Source organism: Corvus hawaiiensis, chromosome 7 (assembly GCF_020740725.1).
Source record: "Corvus hawaiiensis isolate bCorHaw1 chromosome 7, bCorHaw1.pri.cur, whole genome shotgun sequence".
NCBI lineage: Eukaryota > Metazoa > Chordata > Aves > Passeriformes > Corvidae > Corvus > Corvus hawaiiensis.
In genome coordinates, this window is record NC_063219.1 from 11,727,461 (window position 1) to 11,741,493 (window position 14,033).

At 41.5% G+C, this 14,033-nt stretch overlaps 1 protein-coding gene across 12 annotated transcripts in view; it reads right to left on the reverse strand.

Annotated features, from left to right (window-relative positions):
- Positions 1–14,033, reverse strand: part of ANKRD44 (ankyrin repeat domain 44) — a 132,258-nt gene that overhangs the window by 71,392 nt on the left and 46,833 nt on the right. The gene's annotated exons all lie outside the window — the stretch shown is intronic.

Sequence of the window (14,033 nt, forward strand, 5' to 3'; positions counted from 1 at the left end):
TCAGGCCCACAGGAGAAACAATGTGCCGTGCTCGCTCCTCTCAGGAGGGAGCTCTGCATGTGCTCACCGCTCCGCTACTCGGCCAGAGCTGATGACTTCAGTCCTTCCGACCACCTTGGCAGCAAATATCTGAGTTAGTAACCAAGCTGGCAGCACACTGTACCAAAAGAAGATAAACCTTGCTGCTGAAGACTCAGGAAAAGAAGGGGACAATTCACAATGATCCCTCTATCCCACAAAGCACATAGTTGAAACAGGTTCCGCTTTCACCAGCACCCTCCTCAAGGCAGTGTGTGCTCCCCTCAGTCTCACTCCCCACAATCTCACTCCTTGTTGCCTCACGGTCTTACTGGCAAAAAAGAGCCTGTGGTGCCATGCAATCACCAGAATCTAAAATAGTCCTGTAAAATGGAAGCATGCATGACTACTTAAGCACATAAAACCACAAAAGTTCTTGAGATTCTACAGAACTTAACTCTCTTGTAAACAGACTATCTCAAAATTCACAAAACAGGCTGAAAGGACAAAGAAAATACCATTTTCTCCCTATCTTTTCTTATTCTAATGTGGAAAATACATTTCTAAGTTAACGGTGTCTATTTTAAGACATATTAATCCCTTATGTCCTTGAAAAACATTCATACTAATTTCATTCTTGCCACTCTTTCAAAAGCGAAAAGAACTAAAGCAGCATCTTTCATCACAACTGTCTACATCTCACATATTGTAGTGGATGATTGAAAAAGAAAGGAAAAAAAATTGTGTTTCACTTGAACCATTTAGCATGCTTCCTTCCCAGCCCATGTCAGAATGGGCAGAGAATATTCCCCACCAGAGGATGCAAACACCAGACCCAAGTCTGTTGTTCCCTTCTCTCCTAAAACTAACAGCTATGAAGAGTCAGTGAATGTTTATGAAATTACGATGCTCACACCAAAATATTTGCATTTCACATGCATTTATCATAATACTTAAATTAAAAAAAAATTAACAGGAAAGCAGAGAACTCCTCAATTTCAAGCTGAATGGCAACACAACCCAGTGGCCAAGAAACAGATACCTCCAGCAGCTCAGATTATTCCCTGAACCTATTTGCAGATATGCCCAGCACCCAACGAAAAGTATTAGCCAGGCTCTGGTGCAATTTAAGGTTAGACCTCAGACAGAGGTAAGAGAGAAAAAAATTCAAACTTCAGATCTTTTAGATTTCTTTTTTTTTAAAGATCAAATGCTGTTACAGATGACTTTTTTGCTTTATAACAGAGAGACTAAAGCACTGTGAATCGTTACATTAAAAACGGAGGAAGGTCTACAATAAGACACGTTGACCCTTCTTCTCTCTGCCAGAAATCTGAATCAGACACTTGGTTTTACAGGAAATGTTTGACCTTTCTAATTAACTTCAGCTACTTAAGACAGAAAGCAGATTGAGAATAACATTGTGTTCCCTAGACCTGTAACATACAGAAGATCCTCATCTCAATCTCTGTCCACCATACCATGGTCATATCTTGGGGAGCTTAGATCAAACCCCAGTGTTTATCATGCCTCTGAAGCAGTTTGTAACTCCCATCACTGATACACATAACCTTTGCTGACAGGAGAAAGTTGCCAAATACCCATTTCAAAGGTCTCATCATTCAGACCTTTTTCCCCTGTAAGATTTCGTTTTTATAAATGAATAAAATGTAAAATGATAAAATGTATGTTGTACATGCTAGCTGTAGCAGCAAGAGACAGAGATAATGGAGAATGATCAGAGCCTGCAAACTGGAAAGAAGAGATAAAAACAGTACAGGTTAATAACCACCTTGAGTCACAGCTGTGCAACCTGCTCCAGCTGGCCATTTTTCTAATTCACTATGTCATTATTTTACTTTATTTTCAGAGGTATTAGTTTTGAAATGAGAATGCATTATTGTTGAGGCAATTTTATTACATATTGAGACCTGTTTCTGTGTGAGATGTGCAGTCATGTATAGTGACCTGTTCAGGAAATACATGTCAGAACTATGTTGCAGCATTACTGCTGCAGGTTGAGGTCAGAGCTAAGAACGTGCATCCGCATCCATCAGCACAAGGGAAAAAGTAGTGCTCCGTTCAGCAGCTGACAGTGATGGAAAGGGGCTTGTGCAGCTACGTACACACTGATGATGGATGCCCAGATTACTTTTTTGATCTTCAGTGATAACCATATTCATGCATGAATGACTTCAAACAACCTTTTTTTTAAAATTTTAATTCCTGAAGGGTAGATAATGATCCTTCTTAATTATCAAAGGATAGTGTATTTTTGGAAATAATTTCTAAAACTTATGACATCGTTAATGGGTTATTTCATTAACAGAAATATTTTGCTTTAAAAGTCTTCAAATTCAAAAGTTGTTAAACTCTTATAATGAAGGGGAAAAAAAGCACAAGCATAGAGCAGATTATGTATAACTATTATTAGAATTAAGCAAGGGTGCAGGGTTTTGGAATGATGAACAACTGTTTCATCAGCTCAGCTCTCTGCAGCTTCCAAATTCTTAAAGAGAATTTCAGTTGGGAGTGTTCACATTTTTTTCTGAAAATAAACTCCAGCAGCTAACAAAAACCTTTCCATGTTACTTCTTCTACACAGTTACTATGAAACTTATTAACAAGTTTTATTAGTGTTCTTTACTTTGTGCTGTAACAAGCATTTTAGTAAAAATAAAATTGTGTCTGCAGATTCCTTCCAGTGTGGCAACATATTGCTATCTTTACTGAATATGGGGCAATCACAATCTGGACTTCAACCCACCAGGTAAAATTAACTTGTTGAACTGAAGGCACAATGATTATTTCAGCAAGAGAGCTTAAACCCACATGGAAGAATGTCCTGTGGATCAGCTGGATTCCACAGAGCCAACAAGCCATTCCAAGAGAAAAAGTTCAACACTGGGAAATTCTCCTCCATAGATCTATTACCAAGGGGCACTGGCAAGTCTCTGACTCCAGATGAGATGAAGCATTTAAGTGGATTGTCTCAAGTATCATTTTAATTACTATGTCCAAAGCAGGTGTTGAACCTCCTAGCAAAGTTAGTATTTTTGTTGAGTAGCGAGTAACTGTGACATATGTCGAACGTTTTGCCTTGATTTTAGATATCCTGACTCACTAACAAGGACTTATTTAAGCCAGATTTTGTTTGACAGGAGGTGGAGGCAGACAGGGAAAGGATGATCAACTCCCATGCCCATCTGATATAATAGACTACCATTTGTTCCTGTGAGTGAAGTTATATATTGATGCTTTATTAGATCTAATTGCATTACATCAAGTTCCTGGACTAAACACTTGGATATGTCCATGTATTCATGTAACTAGCAAGAACGATGTAGCAAGACACACAATCATTTCAAAGTGGTATTGATTCTGACAGTGTTTTGCCAAACACCTCTTATTTTTCTGAAGGTACTCCCGCTAATCAAGATTACAAGGTTGTTTGCAATGTCACATCACATACATCTATTTCCTTCCACTGGTCAAAGCAAAAAGGCTACTCCTCCTCCTAATTTTAGTTTAGGACTTTCTACCTCTGAATATACAGCACACGAATATCTGAAATGCTGTTTTAACTTACAAGTCTGTATTAGTGAACAGCCATTAACTGGATTTCTCTTAATTCTTAGAGTGCATTTCCCTGATGCTTAGTATTTATACAGTTCCATGTACAGAAATTACTCAATACCGATAATTTTTAACAGGCCTTGTAGTCTATTTCCCTTGCATCAGGGGTTAGCTTTTTACTGTGTTTTATGAATGAATTGCTGGGTAAATACAAAAAGAAGTTCGCTCTTAATTTGTTAATTCAAAGGGTGCATTCCTGTTGTAGGAATTTCTATATACTGGCTTCTGACAGAAAAGTACTTTCACAGAGCTGGTATTTGGAAAAGAATGCCCTTGGATGGCTGCTAAGAGGTGTTCCAGAGCAATTACAGATTTTTAATGAGTGACTCCTAAGGAACACTTGTCCAAGCTACTGCAAGGCCAGTGGGGAGAATCAAATCTGTAAATGGGGTGTACTGGTTCCCTGGAAGCACTATGACAAACTAACAGCATTGTTAAGTGAGTAAATGCACTTAGGACATTCATACCGAGCAGATCAATAAATACCCTGGATGCTGCAACATTTCAAATAAGGCAGAGAAAAAAGTTTTCAATTCATTTCATTCTGTCTTATTATGTCCTTCCATTTATTGCAGACTAGCCCTGTGATTGAAGGATTGCACATCAATCCTCTGCAGCAAGGACAGCATGCATGCCTACACAGTGCTATTTATTTCAATTTGTTCCACTGTGTTCCAATGCTCAAGGACCAACAAACTTATATGACACACAGAGGTATTCAAAAAACCACAAGTCAACACTCCCAAAACTAAAAAAAACTCTGCGTGACAGTGGCACTTCCAAGCTGAGAGATCTTTATGCTGTTTTTAGGCCAGCATTTAAAGGATGCAACTGTGCTCTGACACTTTCCCTGGACCAATGGCTTTCTAACTCGCTGCCATGCTGTGCTCTAAGTTGCTTAGAGGGATGTAATGGGCATTTAAGTGTTATCGCAAGAAGTGTTGGTTTTTCCTGTAATGGCCCCCATTTCTATCCATGTCATTTATAACAGCTTCTCCAAAGCCTCAGGCTGTGTTTGTCCTTCAGACCATAAAAAGGACTTCACATCAACAGCACAGGGCACACAGGGGCAGTGGAGAATTGATCACTGCTTCATTTGCTGTTATGCCCTCCTGAGAATAGGTAAAAAATGATATATAAACTCTAAACAGAGCATATGTTTAGCTTCAATAGCAACTTTGTACGTAACTTTTAAAAGAAAGAGGAGCTGGAGGGGGATGTCTGCCTTTGCCTGGACAACACAAGCCCACAGCCAAAAGCCTCTCCCTCCAATGCTTTCATTCAAATGATGAATGGCAACTTCATCAAAACACCAAAAAATGCTCAGTGACCAAATGGAAAATTCCCCAGCGCACACCTGTGGTTCCCAGTATGGTTTAACCCTAAGGGACACGTACTGAATGGCACCCAGGGCATCAGGAGAAGATGTCTGCAAGGACAATCAGTGTGGTACAAACAATGTTCAGTGTGCTTGGTGCTTTTTCCCCTCTCAGGAAGGCAGAAGAGGTTCCTAAGTAATTGCTCACAAATATCTGAATAATTCATGCAATGCTAACATGGTCCATAAGTAGTTCCCACTTAGGCATGCACTCAGCCTTTCCCACAGTGGCTTCCCAAACAAAGACTTGAACATTTACAGAAACATTTGGTGCAGAATTAGTTGGAATACAGCAATTCTAACACGATCACCAGATATTGTCATTGCTGATAACACTACAAAATCCTGAGTTTCATGGCTGGTGTACATTGCTAACTATATGACAATCACAGACAGCTACAGAAACAGAGCAGCTCCAGCCTTGCTCTGCTGGACAGCCAGGCAGCTGGTGCAGACTGCAAAGCCTTGGGGCAGCATGGCCCAGGGTAGGACTTGCATCCCATCCCCCCAGCTGAACTCTGCTTAGTGCCTGGTATCCGCTACTGACCAGGTTCGGAGGCTGGAATTACAGTATACCAAAACACCCTTCTGCACCTTCTGCATGGGAAAAATCACATCCTCAGCCTTAGGTGAACAAGTACATTTTCCAAAACTCCAAGTTCCCTAATGATGTACAATAGCTGTAATGAAGGAGGAAGGGAAAAGTATGATCACTGGAAAGGGATTGAAGTGGTAGCAGTCTGAAACAAGATTGTCTGATGATAAGCTGACAAACACCTTCCATTAAGGATCTTGTTTTGAACATTGCTTACATTAGGTTTGGAAAAGAATGACCTGAACTGCTTAGAGCATGGCTCAACCCTGAAAAGGGAGCAGAGCTGTCACAACACATCCTGCATCACCTGCTTTTAAATGATTTCCCCTCCAAGGCCAGCTAAGCTTTTGCAAAAACAAACTGGGCTTGGGATTGGGAACCCAGGCAGTGCTCCCACAGGCTTCTGGCTCTCTGCTCCCACTCACCAAAGCCCTGATGGCTTTTGCTTACACCCCACCCACAAAACTCCCTGTCTCTGGCCAGATAGAGAACACAATAGATCTGATTCTATAATTAAACATAATCACAAATAATCATTTAGTAAATGATGTGCAAACCAGACTACACTTCACTACACTTTCCCGGAAGCATGCACCTTGTGAAGCAACAAGAATAAACCAGCTCAACCCCAGCCTCCCCACTGCTCCCTGCATGGTCCTCTCTGTGCTCAGCCTTTTCCCCTCTCCTACTTGCCTTTTCCTGGAGATTTAAACCTTGCTCTCTCTCTGCTGCCCCATTTCCAAGCTGCTGGAGTAGGGGAGCTGGAGTTCTTGGGTGATGCACACTTTAACGCCTTTAATTGTAAATACACACTACCAAATAAACTCTTGTATTTTGAGAAAGCGAGAAGGAAAGAAAGAAAACAGCATATTGAGACAGCTGAAACTTTAACACAACATTCATTTAGTCAAGCTTTCACAATACTTAAAAAGGAAAACAGTCAGGACTGACCCTGCTTGTGCAATGGTGGACCCAGCCCAGAATTTCTGTTCGCACGATTTGTGATATGTTCTAGACACTGCAAAACAAGCCTCTGGCAGATCTATTTCTGGTGTTAGCTTAGCTCCAGATTTTGGCTGCCTCCCATTTTTCATTAGGAAGCCTATCAACTGCCCCAAGAATTGCTTATGTTTCCAGGTGAAGTAAAGGTTACATCCTGCCATTCCTGGAATCCTGAAATTCCTCTACACACTGAAAGTGCTGCAAGTTGCCTATGTTTCATTGAACTTATCAGTTAAAGACACCAAAATAACTCTTGGCCTGTTAAATTTAGATCACTTCTAAAAAGAAAAAGAGCTAAGACTGTTTAATTCACCTTGCCCAGTGTCCTTTCTCTCATTCTCATTACTGGAGGCTGTCCACTGGTCTTGATTTAAGTGCTAGGGTTTCGTTTTAGTTTTGGCATTTGGGATTGGGGGTTGGTGGGGGTTTTTTTAAGTGCCTCTAGATCAGATCAGAAAATTAGTTAATAAATACTGTCCTGAAGTTATATTAATCAAGTGGAGACAAAGACTCAGCATGATGCAGACTAGTTAAAATAAGAAAGCTTTTTTAAAGGAGTCAAAAATAAACATAGTAGCATAACATTTGTTATATTCACCAGCATTTGTTACCCATTTTAGTAGAAGAAAGTCTGTCACAGCATAATAAGATTTGTTGGAATACCTACAAAGATTGAAGATAATCAATCTAATAGTACCCTGAATTTGTTTATTCAAAGTTTCTTGGGATTTTGTCTTGATACAAACTGTGTGTTGTGTAATATCTCACAACAGACATACCAGTGACACCATTAAATAACAGTCATGGGATTGTCATGGCAGTACCAAAAAAAGGATCCAATTCCTTTTATACGTTCTCAGCAGCATGTGCTGCACCACTTATCCATTTGAGCACTTCTTGTCATATCTATACTTTATTTCCCAGAGCTTTTGTCTTTTTTTTTCCCCCCTCCCCCATAATCCATCAATCATTTAGTCAGAAGCAGGGAAGAAGTCCTGGTACCAAGGCCGTGTTTCTGAACAAGAGCATAGCAGTGAGTAAAATCTCTGGGGGCATAAATTCCAGCTGGTGTAAATCAGCTGAAGCAAACTCCCAAGTGAGAGGCCCTGTGCCATGTTACCCCACCTGCTCTCCGAAGAGCCCTGCTCATTGTCCCCACCAGAAGCACAGCTGAGAGGTGGCCAAGGCAGTGTGAGGTTATGAACCTCAAGAGAAATGAAACCGCCGGCAACAGAACAGAGCAACAGCAACCCCAGTGACACATCTGCTCCTCACTAGAGATTTCAGAATAAAGCTCTTAGGGAAGAAACTCACTTGAAAAACATCAACCCTGTCAAAAGCTTCATTTCCTGCTCAGTTGTCTTCAAACACATTTCAAGCAATTTTTTTTTTTTTAACCAATTGTTTAGGTGTTAAATTCCCCAAGAGAGAAAAGAAAAAAGACAATTAAAACCAAATCTGTGTGGAGGGGGGAATGCTCTGAGGGCTGAAGGGGTTCATGCAGCTGGGTCAACTTAACCTGAGACATCTCCTCCGTTCAGTTCACATCCTCTGGAGACCGCTGATATCCTGCCCTCACCCAACTCTACCAGCAGCAATGGCAACCAAACAGAAGAAGAAAAAAAGAAACGGAAATGCTGCAAGTTTATCTTCCTTCAGTTTATCACTTATGAAACCATGACTTACCCCTCTTCCTTGCCAAGGCAAGCGTGTGCAAGGGCTGCTATGCACACTGCAGCTGGCTTATAAAAACCTTTCCATAGTCCTCCTTCAGTGCAGCAGCACAGCAAGACCTGCCTTTCATCTGGCTGCCTGGACACTCAGCAGGACAGAATAATAGTCCAGTCTAGCTGTAATTAAGTGCTCTATCTGATATATGGAGCATGCATTGATACTCATCACACACACTAATAAAAACCCTTTCCTTTTTAGAAAATTAGTCCTGATTTAAGGAACTATAAAGTGGTATCTGATCCTGTAACATCTTGCTTAGTAAGATCAGCACTTCCGGTGGCTAACGGGGTCTGTTTTATGTTACTGTACACACAAAGAAGGCAGCTATGAAACAGAGAGTGCCATAATAAATTTGCAGATACTTCGGAACTATAACAGACTACACAAGGACGTTGGAGGGCAAGATCAGAATTTATAACCACCTTGACAAATTATACAAACAGCTAGGCTGGAGGAAGAGTAGGACACTGTTCAGTATGGAGGAGAACACAGCATGCCTGTTAGTGAGAAATCCAGGGTTGTTATACAGCAGTTCTGTGTAAGAAAGAATTTGGGACTGCAGTTTACTAACTGAATGTAACTGAACAATGTTCTGAAAGAGGAAGAGACTTAAAATAGGATTGTGACTTGCAAAGCACTCAGTAGTCCTTCCACACTGCTCAGTACTGCTTAGGCTGTGGCTGCAGTGAGACGTTTAGTTTTAGGGTACCGCTTGACTTGAAGACCCAAACAGAACTCTAAAACAGGGAAAATCTAAACAGATCAGAGCTAGTCAGCATATACAGAAGACAATTTAAAGGAAAAATGAGAACTATTTGCAATACATAAAAGGTTGTTACTAAAAGAATTCATCTCTTTTCCACATCCAAGACATACAGAGCTTGAATGGCTGCATGCAAGGAGGATGCATCTCTGCTCCATTAAGGGCAACACGAACCAGGACACTGGTTACCAATTTGGCTGAGTTACAGTCTTCTGCACTTCACAGTTTGTATTTCAAAAATAGATCTAGTCCAACAATCACTGAAAGTCAAAGGTATTCTTTTCTGCGGGCTTCAGTAGGCAAAGGATTGAACATATGAAAGCAAAGGAGGCCAAACAAAATTCACACCACACTTACATGAAGATAAAGGTTAATGCAAAAAGGATAAGCTACAGCAGAAATCAATAAAAATATATTTTTCCAAAAGTTCAAGGGGAGTTTAGTGTCTTGGGTAGAAGCACACTAATATGTGGCAGGACTCCAGCAGAATTTCAGATCCCATCTCATTCACTCATCAGAAGGTAATTTCAGCTATGGGGTTTGTTTTTTTCACATGAGCTACACACAGAGTTTCTCTTAAGGACAGATACATTTTACAGTCACAATCTCACGTGTTCCTGAACCTCATCTTCCTCTTAACAGTGACCTGCAACACTTCCAAGGCCCTGCTGTCATGGGTACCTAAACCAAGCCTCAGACAATAGCAAACCTCCAGGAGCATGAAAAAAACATTAGGGAGGGAGAAGACATTTAGGGACTTGAGAAAAACCTGAAATACCTGATTTGCTCAGTCTTACCATTACATTACAAGTGGATCTTGCTCAGGTTCCCCTTGTGTTGCACATCACACACACAGCCTCACCACTGCCTGTCTCCTACGCGCTACAGCACAGCTCACTCCTCTGGTCAGCAGCTGCCACCCCCACAGCCACCCTCCTGCCAGCTCCAGAAAAACTCAGAAAATCTCCCAACTCACCTTCTCCTACACAGCCAGAGTCTAATATACTTGAAAAGACATTAAAGACTAACGTTGATGTTTCCTGATTTCTCTTAGAGGTCATGGAGCTCACAGTGCTCTTGAAGAGCACCACAGTCAGTTATTACTGTTTTCATAAAATATTAAAATCCTTTGCAGATTTTAGTCACTGATATTTGCCTTCTGCATAGCTGATATAAAATTCAGATTAAAAATGTTTAACTACTGAGGCTGATGACAGGGTTATTTCCATTAATAGCAGAGTAACTATGTGTGAACATGAAGATCAGTTCATAACACCACTTCATCTCTTTCTTTACATTAGACATGCTACAGTTGGCATAGAGTTCTGCTCAATAACCAAAGCAGATGTTTTACCTCTATTTTGAATCTGGAGCGGATTAGCAAAGCTAGCTTGATTCAACATATCCTGATAACATCCTCGTTCTCAACCTCAACCAAACTATCAAAGCTGACAGGAAAAAAAAAAAAAAAGAAAAAAAAAATCAAGCTTTGCTGATGAGTGCAATGTCAGACAGCCAGGCCAAAGAAATTAAATGGAAATTTAAAAAGGTTTCAAAATTGTCTTCACTTCAGAAAACAATTCAGTGTCTTCAGAGCATGATGCATCTGACTGTGACAAATCCAGCAGTGTCAAAATTACTTTGTACAGACACAAATTAAACAGAAAGATGAGCTGGAGAGTTATAATGAGCTATTACACTCTTTCTTCCAACAAGTTACCATTGCAAGTTATGAACAGCTTTGTCTGGATATCCTGTGAAAAGCCTGCAAGCTATCTGTGGGACCACTGTCACAGTTTTGAGACTCAGTGTGAGCCTTCCCTTCATCACACTCAATCCCATGCATCAGACACATCTCCATATCTGAGAAAAGCTAGCCTTGCATGTGCAGCACCAGCCAGAAGGGTAAGCGTGTGGATTCTCGTCAGCTGAGGAAGTGGGATACAAATCTTCCTCACGCCGCTTCTTCTCAAGTAGCTTCCAGCCATGGTCGTAATCTCTTGCTGAAACCCTTCAGCATTGTGAAGGAAGGCAAGACAAGGGCTCAGCACCTCAGTTCCCAGCACTAACTGATTTTGTATGTGCAGCTGTCTCTCCATGCTTACTTCCAGTTCCTGTCACACAAATCAAGCGGTGAGGTTGGCAGTCAGACACAGCCCAGCAGTGTTAGAGACCCTCTCTCTGTCCATGTCACATCTAGACACATTGATCCTCTCTGGTCTGGGATTGCCCAAATGGGGCTCCCTTTCCCGGAGAAAAAGGCTCAGCCTGGGGGGGCTCAGCCACACAGTGAGGGTCCCGACAAAGTCAAGACAAGCCCCCCTCATTCCTGAGCAGTCTCATTAAAACCTCCTTGCAACGGAGGAGGGCAAAGAATCATCCAGCGAACAAAAGAACACAAGAGAGGGAAAGAGGGCAGTCCACTTCAGATGGCCCTCTGCAAAACAAAGTGCTCAGAAAAGCCAGAGAGAGGAAAAAAAAGACAGTTTTTACAAATGCCTTTCTAAGCCCAAACTGCAGCTGTCATCTGTAATCTAAACCCCACTTTTAATTTTGTTAGAGAGGCCATAGCTTATTAAGGCTGAAAGTTAATTAGACTTGCATAGCTTAACACTTCAGCCTCTCATTTATTTTCTGTGAACTATTCCACTTCAATAGTGAAAAGCTTACTATTCTGTGTTGTTGTCATGCACCATGAGTCTGATACCAAAAGAAGTGCTTGCAAAAAAGAGCACCTAAGCTTGCTAAAAAATAATTAGCTGGGGCTTTTTTAAAACAGTTTTTATATTAAAAAAACAACAAATCTCTATCTTGAGTCCCTAAACACAGCCACTCGGTTCTTTCGTGAATATTCACGTATTAGTCTTGTCAAATTTAGCCCAGTAAATATACAACCTTACTACAAAACACCCCTTAATCAGCTAACACATGTAACTGCTGCTTGTCAGGGCAGTGGCAATGTGCTCAACTCTCATTTTTGTCTGTGCTGTTAAGCAGGGCATGATTCTCCACCTCTCTAATGACAATGGCAGAAAGAGCTGGTGACAGCTTGATCAACTCCCTAATGAGATCCAGAAAGCTGAATTACAGTAACCTAGCTAAATGATAAAGCCAAAACAAACTAGAGGATTTCCAAATCCAGTCTGACTTTACTGTTCCTTTGCAATTCCTTGGCCACCCACTTTGGCCACACCACTGTGGATGCCTGTGGTATTTGAACAGTTCCTTTTGACATGGAACTCTTCAAGTCATTTTCCTCATCGGAGAGGAGGATGTTTGAGGAAGAGCTCAGGAAACATGTCTATACTGCCACCAGATATCCCAGATGGCCTCTTGGAAAAGGGGATGTCTTTCTGGAATTGTGCTACTGGAAGAAGCAGGTGTAGGCCTTACAGTTTTCTTTCTAAATCCCATGTACATTACAAAACAGAGCCTGCAGAACTAAATTAGTAACCATCTCCACTAATTTTCATAGATTTTTACAAGTGACTCAAGTAATGCATCAGAAGCTGAGAGCATCTAAGCTAAACCCAGGCTTAGCCCTTCACTTACTCAACCCTTTTGTGAGGAACTGGCTTGGCAAACCATTGTCCTATTTTGCTGCATGGTTTAACCACTCTCAGGCTACCCTGCCCATCTGATCTGCTAAACAAAGCAAATCTCTCGGTGTCTCACAGCCTCCTACTCTTAGTCCTTGAGAAGCCCTCACCTGTTTTTTATGGTGACAATCCAAATTCAAGACCTGTAGGTCTCCTCTGATGTCTTGTTTCACTGGTGGATGCAGCTCACCCCAACACTTCAGAAAAAAATATAGAAAAGCACAGTCTTGCTGTGTCACAGACCTTGGATTTTACAAAACAAGATAAACAAAACGCGTTTAAGGGCCACCTAATACTGCTCACATCTAAGCTGATGGCAGAAACTTTCAAACAAAGCTAAGAGACTGATAGCAATGCTTGGTGCTTTTAGAAACCCCAAACATATGAAGCTGCATGATCTTTCCAAGGGATGGAAAAGTTTCCAGAGGGGTGGGAAAGGTTGTGCCATCTCACCATCTTAAGTCACCATGACTGCAAGGAGTTAAAAAAAAACCTAAAGAAGGAAACTAAAAAAAGGAAGCAGGCTGTTCCCCAAAGCCTGTCGTACTGCTTTCACTGAGAGTTCTGCATGGGGAAGTCCAGGACTCTTCTGCTTGCAGCCACCTTGTGTAGGGTCCAGAATCCCTCCCCCTCTGGGGCAAGATGAGTAGATGATAGTATCTCTGTGTTAGCTGCAACATCTCACAGACCAACTGAGACTACACCATAAATGAGGCCTGCCCAAAGGGAATTCAGTCCCAGTGCACTGAGCTAAAACAATGGTTGGCAGAGAGCTTTCAGCTGTGGGGGAGATGGTGATGTTAACAAAAAAAGGCAGATATACCTTTCTCCATCCCAGTCATATGCCTGTACAGATTATTTCAGGTTCTTTAAACACAGGCAGAATACTGAGGAAGTAACCAGAGAGAGGGGAGGAAAAAGCAGCAAATTCTTCCTCGTGAGGACAAGCTGCCCCTGGCATGTGCCCCCCTGCTTCAGATTAGCCAGCTCTGTGGTCTGGACTTCAGATCTGACTGGACTGAAACTGGGGCTGCACTGGTCCTGCCCCTCCAGACTTCAACAAGAAGTTACCTACACACTTTGAGTAAGGCAACCTGGATTTTCAGCAGTCTCATTTATAACCTAATTCCGACTTCTAACTTGTAAGCCGGTTATCTTGTAAAATTCAGAAGGTGAAATCCATACAGGCATAAGCAGCAGACAAAACAGAGGAAATTTCTCATCCCTATTCATGCCACAGCAGTATGTAGATCAGGAGGGCAGACAGCATGTGTCTGATGTACTTCAATTCTAGTTCCTGAACTAGAA